General features: G+C 36.6%; 1 pseudogene; it reads left to right on the forward strand.

Moving 5' to 3' along the window:
• Window positions 1-12,233, forward strand: part of LOC113904000 — a 54,845-nt pseudogene that overhangs the window by 37,946 nt on the left and 4,666 nt on the right.

Genomic DNA, 12,233 nt, shown 5'->3' on the forward strand with positions numbered 1-12,233 from the left:
AGTGGAAGGCTGACATAATCGATTTTGCTGTGAAAGTTCTTTTGAATATTCATGATAATGAAATCTCCATGGGTTTTGCATTGAGAGGAGTCTCCACCAAAGAAATATCACACATTTTGAATCTACAGCTCTCAGCTCTTCTCTTGCCAGTAGATGCTCAGGCTGTGTTCCCTATACCCTCCTGATACAATAGTTGATCCAATGTGCGGAAGAGGGGCAGAAACAAGAGAGAGGGCTACTGAATGATCTCACTGTTATTATACTGTTCATAATAATAAACAGTAGTTCAATGGCTGTGATGAGAGCAGCGTGTGAGGGAGTGAGTGAAAGTCTCTTAGTTGTGTCTGACTCTTCGCGACCCCGTGGACTAGTCCATGGAATTCTCCAGGCCGGAATACTGGAGTGGGTAGCCTTTTCCTTCTCCAGGGGATCTTCCCAACCCAGGGATGGAACCCAAGTCTCCATAATCTCATTTTGGGGATCAACAGCCAAATTAAATAATGCAGACTAAAAAAACAAAAATAAAAAGAAGAATGCAAACTACCCTGGGGCTTGCCCAAAGATGCTGTTCAATGGGATATTTGCAATCTTCCATTGATAACTGGCTCTGTTAATACATTGTAAAAATATGTCATTTTGAAATAGGATGGGCTCCATTCAGAACCTTAATTCAGCTTGCCTACACTACACAAATGAGTGGAAGGTACATCAGATATAAATATATATATAAGGCATTGATTGAAGCCAGGGAAGCAAAAAGTTATACAAGGAAATTTTTCCTTCATCAATGACTACATGGTTCAGCTGTGATTATTACATGACCGTATTAATATTAAATTGAATTATTATTAACCAAAAATGACTAGGTGAATGGAGGAATGGGTACAGAAGAAAATGAAGTCCTCAAATCAAAAAGCAATAATGTGCATTATAATTTAGGAATACAATAGTAAATATCAGAAGAAAGTGACTTGAACATCTTTTCTCTTGGAAACACAAGTCAGAGGTGAAAAAGAGATCAGAAGACAGTTTTTAAACAATTTATTGTAAGTCATGTAAAGTTATTTGACTTTCTGATAAACAGATGAGAAAATAAAATTTAATATGTAGTGATGTTATAGAATGCTATCACTCCAATGACTCTTTGCTGAGAAAATTCATCCCTGTAGCTCAAATTCTTATTATACAATATAAGAATCTTAATATTTCTCTCCCTGGGAACTGGCTATGGAAGTGTTAAACTTATTAACCAGAAATTTATGAGTATAAACTTTAGTGAGGCAATGAACATTTTCCAATGAATTTATGTATTTATTTTTTGGTGTGTAAGAAAACTCAGTGATGTTTTCTAGAGCTCTCCACACCCAAGAAATTTACCAAGAGTACTGGAAATATGAATAATACAAAAATAAGAGAAATTTTGGGGGAATATTGAATTTACCTAGAAGAAATGATTGTAAAACTTCCTTTATTGTGTTCTATATAGAGTTAACAAAATATGTTATGGACATAAGCCATTATTTGGTTGATTTCCATCAAACACAGCTTTGAGCAGGTCACCCCAAGCTCAAAAACATCTGCCTTATCACCTACAAAATAAAGCCTGAATTTCTTACCTTGACATTTAATGTTTTCTGTGCTCTACCCGTAAAACATATTTTCTAGGTAATTTACTGCTGTTCTCCTTTGTGTACCCTTCAGTAGAGTCAAAATGAGATTCCAATAGTTCTTCATATTTATTTATTGTCTCCATGACTTTTTTTGTTTGTTTTTTGTTTGCTGTTGACTGCTTAGCAACCTCGTCCTCATTTCTAAAATTTGATTTACCTTAAAATTATTTATATATTTAAATTTGCATGGTTTAATTTAGTGTAAATATATGTTTGCAATTATTTATCTTAAACATTCTTTTCTTAAGAATTAAAAATTAATTCTTCTACCTGAAAAATGAAGTCTTTGTTAAACTTACATCCTTTTTTTCTAGCTATTATCTGATCTACATTCTATCTTTTACAGTTATGTTTCTTGAAGGCACTTAAAGATGTATTTTAGGTTTAATTAGGTCTTTGACTACTTGGTTGCTGTTGTTCTTTAGTCGCTCAGTCATGTCTGAATCTTCTGCGACCCTCTGGACTGTAGCCCGCCAGGCTCCTCTGTCCATGGGATTTCCTAGGCAAGGATACTACAGTGGGTTGCCATTTCCTTCTCCAAGGGATCTTTCTGACTCAGGGATCAAACCTGGGTCTCCTGAATGTCTCCTGCACTGCAGGCAGATTCTTTCACCGCTGAGCAAACGGGGAAGCCCACCAAAGCAATGTCAGTGTAGTTCTGGAAAGTTACAAAGATCACTATAGATATATCTCATGGAGGTAAGAAATCAGAGAAAGCAAATGGAGATCTTTGTAGGCTAGTTGTTAGCAAACATTTTTTTGAATTTATATGTACTCCCTAATATATTATGAATAAGAAGGAAATTCTGCTGTTTGCAACAACATGAATGGACCTTAAGGGCATTATGCTAAGTGAAGTAAGTCAGACACAGAAAGATAAATACTGCTTAAAGATAAATACTGCTTGATGTCACCTATATATGGAATGTAAAAAAAAAAAGTCAAACTCATAGAAACAGAAATATAAAGGTGGTTGCCAGAGTCAGGGGTGTGGGGCAAATAGAAGTTGGTGAGAGATAAAGTCTGAGGATCTAATGCAAATTATGACAGTACGCTTCACTGGTGCCTCAGTGGTAAAGAATCTTCCTGCCAATGCAGGAGATGCAGGTTCAGTCCCTGGGTTAGGAAGAGCCTCTGGAGAAGGAAATGGCAACCCACTCAGTATTCTTGCCTGAGAACTCTCATGGACAGAGGAACTTAGTTGGCTACAGTTCATGGGATCACAAAGAATTGGGCACGACTGAGCACAGCGGAGTATGGTGTGACTACCAAGTGTAATAAACATGCTGTGACTTGTGTATGGCCTGAAAAGGGTGGTCAGAGGGTAAAGACCACACATGACATAAGAGCAGAATGAAAGGTGTGTCATACAGATTTGGTCCTAATTTTCCATTTCTGTGCAGAGTCAAATCCTGAGACATCGTTTCTCATACCCTGAACATCTTCATACACTAAAAGTGACTACTCTAGACAAAGAAAAAACTTTTGGCAGTTTTTGTTTTTTTGTTTTTTTGCTCAGAATGCCTCTTTAATCCTAAAAAAAGCTGAGGGGCCTATTTAACATCCTTGCTCCCAACCTGTACAACAACTTGGCTGGCCCACAATGGGCAACAATTATTTTTCTTGTGTTCTGGAGCACAGAGAGGCTTCTAGGTAAAATCCATTTATCATTAGTATCATTAAAGTTGAGAAGTAGTGCTATCATGCTGCCAACATTAGATTGTCCATGCTGGCAATTTTAGGGGAGATCATTTTTTTTTAAATATTCAGAGGTAGTACAAAAATAAATGTCTAATATTTATTCCTTCATTTATCACACAATTACATAGCACATACTGTACATCAGATACAGTTCTAAGTATTTTTATAAATAGTAACTGATTGACTTTTTTATACCAGTCATACAAGTCAGATTCTATGATTACATCCTTGTCCTATAGATGAAGAAATTGCAGTTCAGAAAGGTGAAGTACATTGCCCAAGGTCACACAGCTAGTTAGAAACTAGTTGAGATTCAACCTCGGATAAGCTGCAGATTCCCATATGTGGCAGCATGGTGACTAATGAATACATGTAGAGAGAGTTTAATAGCTCATTGTAGTGGCTAATTTGATTGCACTTACTTCCTTTATGGTATCCAACATCTGGGGTGTGTTTAAAGATTGCTCAGGTGCTGAAAATGCTGTCAGGCATTTAAAGGTCTGGCAGTACAGATAACTTGAAAACCCTCCAGCTACAAACACCAAGGATTGCTCAATAAATTATAACTAACATCCTTATAAATGCATGGCTGAACTGCTAAGAAAGGGAAATTGCCTTGGGCCAGAAATGAAGAAGGAACTGAAAATCAGGACAGTGAACTGGCGAGCTGACACTGACTGCCTGGAGGTATTTATCACTCTTAATACAGGGGCTTGAATTTAATACCAGTGTAGGGAGAGTTGGAACGGAGCCCCACACCTTTTATAGGATTACCCCTGCGGTATGAGTGAGAATTCAGGGAAAGGGACTCTCAAAAGTTATGGGAAGGACTATAAATTTATACAGCCGCTTTGGAGAGTAATGTAACCATGTCCCATGAATTCAAATATGTGTATCCTTATGACCAAGCAATTTCTTTCCTAGGTTTATGCCCTGGAGAAATTCTAGGCTATGGAAAAAATCAGACATGGACAAGAATTTTATTGTAACATTGTTTGTATCAGTAAAAACTTAGAATGGGAGAGTGGATAAATGAATTATGTTATATTCATACCATGGAATACACAGAGCAGTGAAAATCAATGTCCTATAAACACGTATCATCAGGGATAATTCTCAATAGCTTCACTTTGGTGAAAAAGAGACAAGTTGCAGAGTATTTGCAGCATTAAGACTAAATGCTGAAAGGTAGAAAATCAGAATTTTAAAAATAGTAATTCTTTTTTTTAATATGTTATTTATTTGGCTGTGTTGGTCTTTGTTGCAGCATGTGAGATCTTTAGTTATGGCATGCAAACTCTTAGCTGTGGCTTGTGGGATCTAGTTCCCTGACCAGAGATAGAACCCAGGCCGCCTGAACTGGGAGCATGGAGTCTTAACCACTAAACCACCAAGAAACTCCCTAAAAATTGTAATTCTTAACCTCCAGAAGGAAAGAAACCAAAAAGGACTTCTACTTATCCTTCTCCAATAGGAAAGCTCCATCAGCACTTCAGATGAGGTGGCAGCTACCCTCCAGACAGACTCTCAAAGCAGGTCCCAGAGCCCAGTGAGAAAGACATGGTTTTCCTGGATGTTTTCTTTCTTTCTTTTTTTTTTTTTTTTAATTTGGAAAATGTAGTTTCTTTCTTTTTTTTTTTAAATTTTATTTTATTTTTTAAACTTTACATAATTAGTTTTGCCAAATTTATGCATATTCTCATCTATTGCATCAAAAAGCAAAGCAGGTCAATATAGCTGTAATTCTTCTTTCTCCCCACGCTGCATCTTTGCCTCACTCTGGCCTGGCCAAGTGTCTCCTCTTTCCTGAATCCACACAGACGCTTGTACTCTCAAACTTAATACAAAGTCATTTAATTCCCTTTGGTTTTTAAACCTGCAGTTTTAGTCCATCATGCTGCTCACCAAATAAAGCATGGTTTTAAGGATCTGTTTATAACTGTGAGTGTGTGCTTTATAATCACCTTTTTTTCTATCACACATGATTAAACTAACAAAAACAAGAATCCAAGAAGACCCCAGGACATAATATAACAATTACTGTTAATTCTTTAAAAACATCTTTATCGAAAGACATTCAACATTCACATAAAACAATTTACCAATTTAAAGTGTATGACTCAATGTTTTTTAGAACATTCAACAGAGTGGGCAACCATCAGCACAATGAATTTTAGAACATTTTTATCACCCCTAAGAGAAATCCCATCAGCAGTCACTCATCATTCATCCACCCTGTTTCTGCCTGCACCTTCCTTTCTCCAAGCTCTTTCCCCCATTACCTGCCACCTGCTTTCCCACCAGCCCTAGGAGACCACTAATCTACTTTCTGTCCCTGTAGAGTTGCCTAATCTGAATATTTCATATCAGTGGAAGCACACAGTATGTGGTGCTTTGTGACTGATTTCTTTCACAAGGTTCATCCATGCTGTAGCATGGATTAGTATTGCATTCCTTTGTATTACCAAATCATAAGATAATATATGGACATATAAGATATTATATGAGCCTGTGTGTGCTCAGCTACTCAATTGTGTCTGACTCTTGCAACCCCATGGTCTGTAGCCTGCCAGGCTCCTCAGTCCATGGGATCTCCCAGGCAAGAATACTGGAGTGGGTTGCCATTTTCTCCTTCAGAGGATCTTACTGACCCAGGGATTGAGCCCAAATCTCCTGTGTCTCCTGCAGTGGCAGGCAGATTCTTTACCACTGAACCACCAGGGAAGCCCATTGTATGCACATATCACATTTCATTTAATCTTTCATCTGGTAATGAACATTGAGTATTTGAATTATTTTCACTTTTTTTGCTTTCATGAATATTGCTGCTATAACATTCATGTATAAGTTCCTTTGGTGTCATGTGTTTTCATAACTAAGTTTATACCTAGGAGTGGAATTTCTGGGTAATATAACTTGATATTTAACCCTTTAAGGGCCTGCCAGACTATTTTCAAATTGGCTGCACCATTTTACATACACAGCAGTCATGTGTGAGGGTTCCAAGTTTTACACAGCTTCGCCAACACTTCTTATTGTTTATCTTTGTAACTGTCCTTATCATGTGGTATCTCATTGTGGTTTTGATCTGTATTTTCCTAATGAATAACATGGCCGTCCTTATCAAGTGGTATCTCATTGTGGTTTTGATCTGTATTTTCCTAATGAATAACGGCATTAGGCATGTCTTCATGTACTTATTGGCCATCTGTATATATTCTTGGGAGAAATATCTGTGCAGCTCCTTTGTCCATTTTTTAATTGGAATATTTGGTATTTTTATTACTGAATTGTAAGAGTTAATCATACATTCTAGGTATGTATCATCAGATGTATGATTTTAAAATATTTTCTCCCATTTTTTGGGTTGTCTTAACTTTCTTGATGGTAAACTTTGCATCAAAAAAGTGTTTGTTTTTGATGACATACAATTTATTTGTGTGTGTGGGTGCTTTTGACAACATATCTAAGGAAGCATTAATCCAGTATCCTCAAGACATATACCTTTGTTTTTTCATAAAATTTTATAGTGTTAGATCTTAACTTCGAGATCCATTTTGAGTTAGTTTTTGAATGGAGTGTGGTAGAAGTCCAACTTCATTCCTTTGAATGTGGTATTCAGTTACCTCAACACCATTTGATAGAAATATTGATGAAAATATTGATCAACACAATTTGATGAAGATTTTGAATTACTTTGACACTTCTGTCTCAAATCAAGTCAACATAAATGTGAGGCTTTATTTCTGGACTCTAGATTCGGTTCATTCATACGTATGTCTGTTCTTATGTCAGTACCAAACTGTTGTGGTTATAGCTTTTTAGTAAGTTTTGAAATAAGGAAGTGTGAGTCTTCCAACTTCACTCTTTTTCAAGACCATTTTGGTTATTCTGGATCTCTCACATTTCCATATGATTTTAGGATGAGCTTGCCAGTTTTTGTAAATAAGTCAGTTGGCGTTCTGATGGGAATTGTGTTGAATCTGTAGATCAGATGGTGGATATTGCCATCTTAACAATCTATGAATACAGGGTATTGTTCAGTGTATTTAGATTTTCTTTTACTTGTTTTAACAATGTACTTCTAAGTACTGGCTAGCCTGAGGAGGTACCGTCTCTCCCCAGTCAGAAAAGTTCTCAAGATATTAAACATCAAAGACAAAACCAGTTTGATGTCAGTTATATGTGGAAGGTAAAAAATAATACAAATGAATGTATATGCAAAACAGAAACAAAGTCACATGTCTAGAGAACAAACTTGTAGTTACCAAAGGGGAGAGGGAAGTGGAGAGAACAAATTAGGGCTATGGGATTAATAGATATAAACTACTATATATAAATAAATAACAATATACTATATAGCACAGAGAATTTTACTCTTATCCTGTAATAATTTATAATCCCATATAATCTGCAAAAATACTGAATCACTATGTTGTACACCTAAAACAAATATAATATTGTAAATCACCTATACTTCCAATAAAAAATAATGAAAAGATGTCAAACATCATAATATACAGAAAATTATAAAATGTAAACAATACAAAGTCTAACTTTAGAGCCCATACTTCTAAACATTCTCCAATATTACCTCTTTTATTCTACAATTAGTGAGAAATTACCAAAAAATTATATTAAAATATTGCAAGAGGTATTACAAGCATATACCTCTTCCTACTCTTGAAAAATATGAGATTGATCAGTTCCAATACAAGTGTATTCAATGGCATAATTGAATATTGTTCCAAATAGAAGTAGCTATGAAAGTCAGAACATTACCAAAAAAAAAAAAAGAGAGAGAGAGAAGCAATTGAAATGTTGATGGGTAATCAAAGCAATTAAAACAGAAATTGTTCTTGTGTAATGAAATGAAAAAACACATGCTTTCATAAGACAGGCTTGAATTCTGATTTTGTTTTTCCCACCAACTAGTTGGGTATGTTATTAAACTGCTCTGGGCTATGGTTCTATCCTCTGTAAAATGTAGTGATAATAGTGGGTGAGGGCTTTTCTGGCAGTCCAGCGGTTAGGATGCCGCTCTTCCACTTCCAGGGGCATGGGCTGGATTCCTGGTCAGGAACTAAGATCCAGCATGACTCGCATGGCAGGGCAAAAGGAAAAGAGTAATCGTGGCCACAAAATTGTAGCTGTGTGTACAGCTGACCAATAATTCAATCTCGAATTTGACACAAAAGCCAGGTTAACTACCTTTGAGAAAGTTACACTCTGAGGGAGATAGAAATGTCAGTGGACACTTAAACTGTGGCAAGCAGCTAAAATACTGAACAAATACAGAGAAGCAGACAAGATACATACTTGAAAAATTCAGTCTTGCATTTTTTTATTTCCTAAGGTGCTAGTCTGTGAGTGCCTAATTTTAATTTTTCACTGGAGGGAGACTCTTTTGAAATTAAATATTAGGAAATGTAAAAGGTTAACCATATTTCTTTGTTCCTAGCTTAAATTCCAAAATAGCTTAGTGTCATTGCTTTTTTAAGGCAAGTTTTTACATAATGCCACTTTATTAAAGATAATGAAGTGAAAAGGAATAAATAAATGAGTTTTTTGGATAATATATTTGGCAAAACAGATCATATGAGTCAGTATATGCTGAGAGTAAGAATGGCCATCCTAAAATAAATGAAATCTTGGGTTCGGTGTCAGAAATTTGATACTAAAATATGCCTAGGTATATGACTGTCAGGGGCAAACTTTTACAGACAAAAGGATCTTAAAATACATGTTGGAAGACAGATGTTGCAGAAAACATTTGTCATCAATTCTAGTCAATTGGTTTTTACTGATCAACAATTCTGTACTTCTGTTTCAGGCTCACGCTTCAAGATGAGAAATTCTCCTTTAAAAATGAAAAGAAGAAAAGTTAAGAAATGGCAAATTGAAGAGCAGAGACTCAAGTAAAACACACAAAGGCAACTCAATCCTGTCATCTTATTGGAATGCTATGTTTAAATACTTCATAAATATTTAGAAGAATTGTGTATTGAACAAAATCAATGAACTTTATTATTCATGAAAAGGAGGATTCAGACATAAATGACTGAGGACCTGATTATTAGATATGCAACACGGTTACCTGGGCTTCCTTTGTGACTTAGATGGTAAAGAATCTGCCTGCAATTCAGGAGACCTGGGTTCCATACCTGGATCGAGAATATTCCCTGGAGAAGGAAATGGCTACCCACTCCAGTATTCTTGCCTAGAGAATCCCATGGACAGAGGAGCCTGGCAGGCTACAGTCCATGGGGCTGCAGAGAGTTGGGCATTAAGGAGCTACTAACACAGACGCATACACATGATTACCTAATAAATTATCAGCATTTAATTAATTCATTCTTTCCTTCCTCCGTTCTTCCATCTGTCCACCCATCCATGAATTCATTCATTTGTTCATTTAACTTTTGGCTTTCTAATCCTCCCAAAGTAAGTTTAGCTGCTATTCTTCATGACCTCATCAGAAATATTTCATGGTAGATATACGATAACTCAGTGTGAGTCTCTCACATATATGGTACTTAGCAAAAAAACTTAGACCTCACAAAAGAGACATCTCTGACTCTCAGGACTAAAACCACCAGAGGGCTGGAGGTGGGGTGGGTATTTTCCATAGGAAATGGACCAATATTTGCTTGGGAAGGAGAAAAGTTGCTGATGCTTTGGCTACCGTGGCTTGCAGAGTGTTTTTGCAGAGAGCTGCCATACTCTTTTCTTTTAAATTTAAATTCCCCCTAGGCAATGGTGGGTCCACTAATCCTGCTAAAATGTACCTTTAGCCTTTAGTGCTGGGGTAGTTGTGATGTACCGCATTATGGCTGAGCATTAGTTGGCATTTACAGGGATGTGTGCTTGAGAAATAGGTCCCGTGTTACTTATTCCTTGATAGCTAGATTGGAGCAATAGCACATCCAGTCCTAGGCAGAGTGCCTGGCTCCCCAGGGTGTACACCAAGCAGAACTGTTTTCCTTTCTAAGTCATCTTTTACTTGCTCAGTCTGCTCTTATTCCTCCTCCTTTTCAATAAATTCAGTATCATGTTACAGTATTCTGTAGCAGTTTTCATTGTTTAAGCTATGTTTCTTAACAAAGGCTCTCACTTACTATAATGAAAAAACATTTGGAAATCATTTTGGAAATTATAAGCAGAAAGCATGTCAGGGTTAAAGTTTATTGAATATATCAAAGATATCTGCAGTTTGATATCTGTAGATTTCCTTTCCATGATTTATGATGTAATGCAAATATATAAAAAGTTATTGAAACAAAGCATTTTAGATGGTGATTGCTTGTAAACATGCCACATATTAAAAGCTAAATGGGGAAATTAAAGAGATAGAAATATTACCTAAGAATATTTAAATATGGAAGTTATGGATAGAGATGTTCCCTGAGAAGGCTGGATGGCAGGATTTCACAAGCTGCCAGTATTGATTGGGTTCTCAATTTAGGAGGTCCAGTGAGTCAATATTATCAGTTCCGTCAGTGTCAGTGTGCCTGATTAGCATTATGTGAACTCTCAAGAGACACATATAAGCCAGTTTGCCAAAGTTTTCATTTAGTATGGGACCAGAAATTACATGGGGATCTGCCACCCTGGTTACCTCCTTCCTCATATAAACGTAGCAGTGAGGTCAAAGCAGCCATCAAGATACCTCCTGGTCCAAACAAATTCAATACAAAGGAAATGACACAAGTGGTCAGAGCTTTGGGAGACAATATAGTGATGTTTAAGATACTACCTCAGGTCAAATATGGACTTTGCTACTGACTAGCTGGGACCCTGGGCAAGTTGCTTATCCTCTGTATGTCGCATCTGAATAAAAGGGGATAATAGTGGTAACTCCGTGAGGATGTTGTTTTGAGGATGAGATGACTAGTGCGGTGTAGAAAGTGCTTATAACATTACCTGGTACATAAGCCATTCTGTATGTGTGCTCATCATTTGAATTCATTCTGAGAAGCACTTCAGGCAGAAATGAAGAAAACTAGCTCTCTGTGACCACCCTCTCTTAATGACCCTCTCTTAATGTTTCATTTGTGCTGGGTCCTGTGGCTTTTTGTCCTGCTCGATAGGTGTGGATAATTACCAAAATGTTTCTCTTGGTTCTCCTTTTACCAGGCTTCATGTGGAAACCTTTCATTCCTTATAAGTGATTTCTTATGTAGAGTAATCCGATTGAGTAGATAACTTTATATTTCACTCTATACTCACCTTTGTTGTTGTTTAGTTGCTAAGTTGTGTCTGACTCTGGATGGTAGCTCGCCAGGCTTCTCTGTCCATGGGATTTCCCAGGCATGAATACTGGAGTGGGTTGCCATTTCACCTTATAACTCTCTTTATTATTTTTTCACAGCTCTCTTTTTGAATTTAGAAGTACTTTTCTTATTTTTTTTAGTTAAGAGACTTTCATATCCTGCCTTACGGCTTTGATTTGCAAGACATTCTTTCTACTTAGGAATTCTTCAGATAACTGGTTTAATACAGTTTATGTGAATTTTGCAAGTCCATGTCTTAGGGATTTGATAATGCTAGTGGTGATAATGATGATGACATGATGACAATAACAATATTAGCACTATCTTTTATTGAATCTTTGCTGTGTACCTGGCTTCATATTAATGCTTCCTATATTAGTTCATGAAATACTAATAATAAACTGATGAACTTGGTACTGTTTATCTTTGGTTTATACATGAGGATGCTGTGAATAGAGAGGTTAAGTAACTTGCTCGACATCACACAGGTAATAAATCGCAAAACCTAGATTCTATTCTGAGCTAGAACTCCAAGGTCAGCGTTCTCAGTGATGTTGCTGATAGATTCTCAAATAATGCTGCCCCTCAC

Source organism: Bos indicus x Bos taurus, chromosome 14 (assembly GCF_003369695.1).
Source record: "Bos indicus x Bos taurus breed Angus x Brahman F1 hybrid chromosome 14, Bos_hybrid_MaternalHap_v2.0, whole genome shotgun sequence".
In the NCBI taxonomy this organism is placed as follows: Eukaryota; Metazoa; Chordata; class Mammalia; order Artiodactyla; family Bovidae; genus Bos; species Bos indicus x Bos taurus.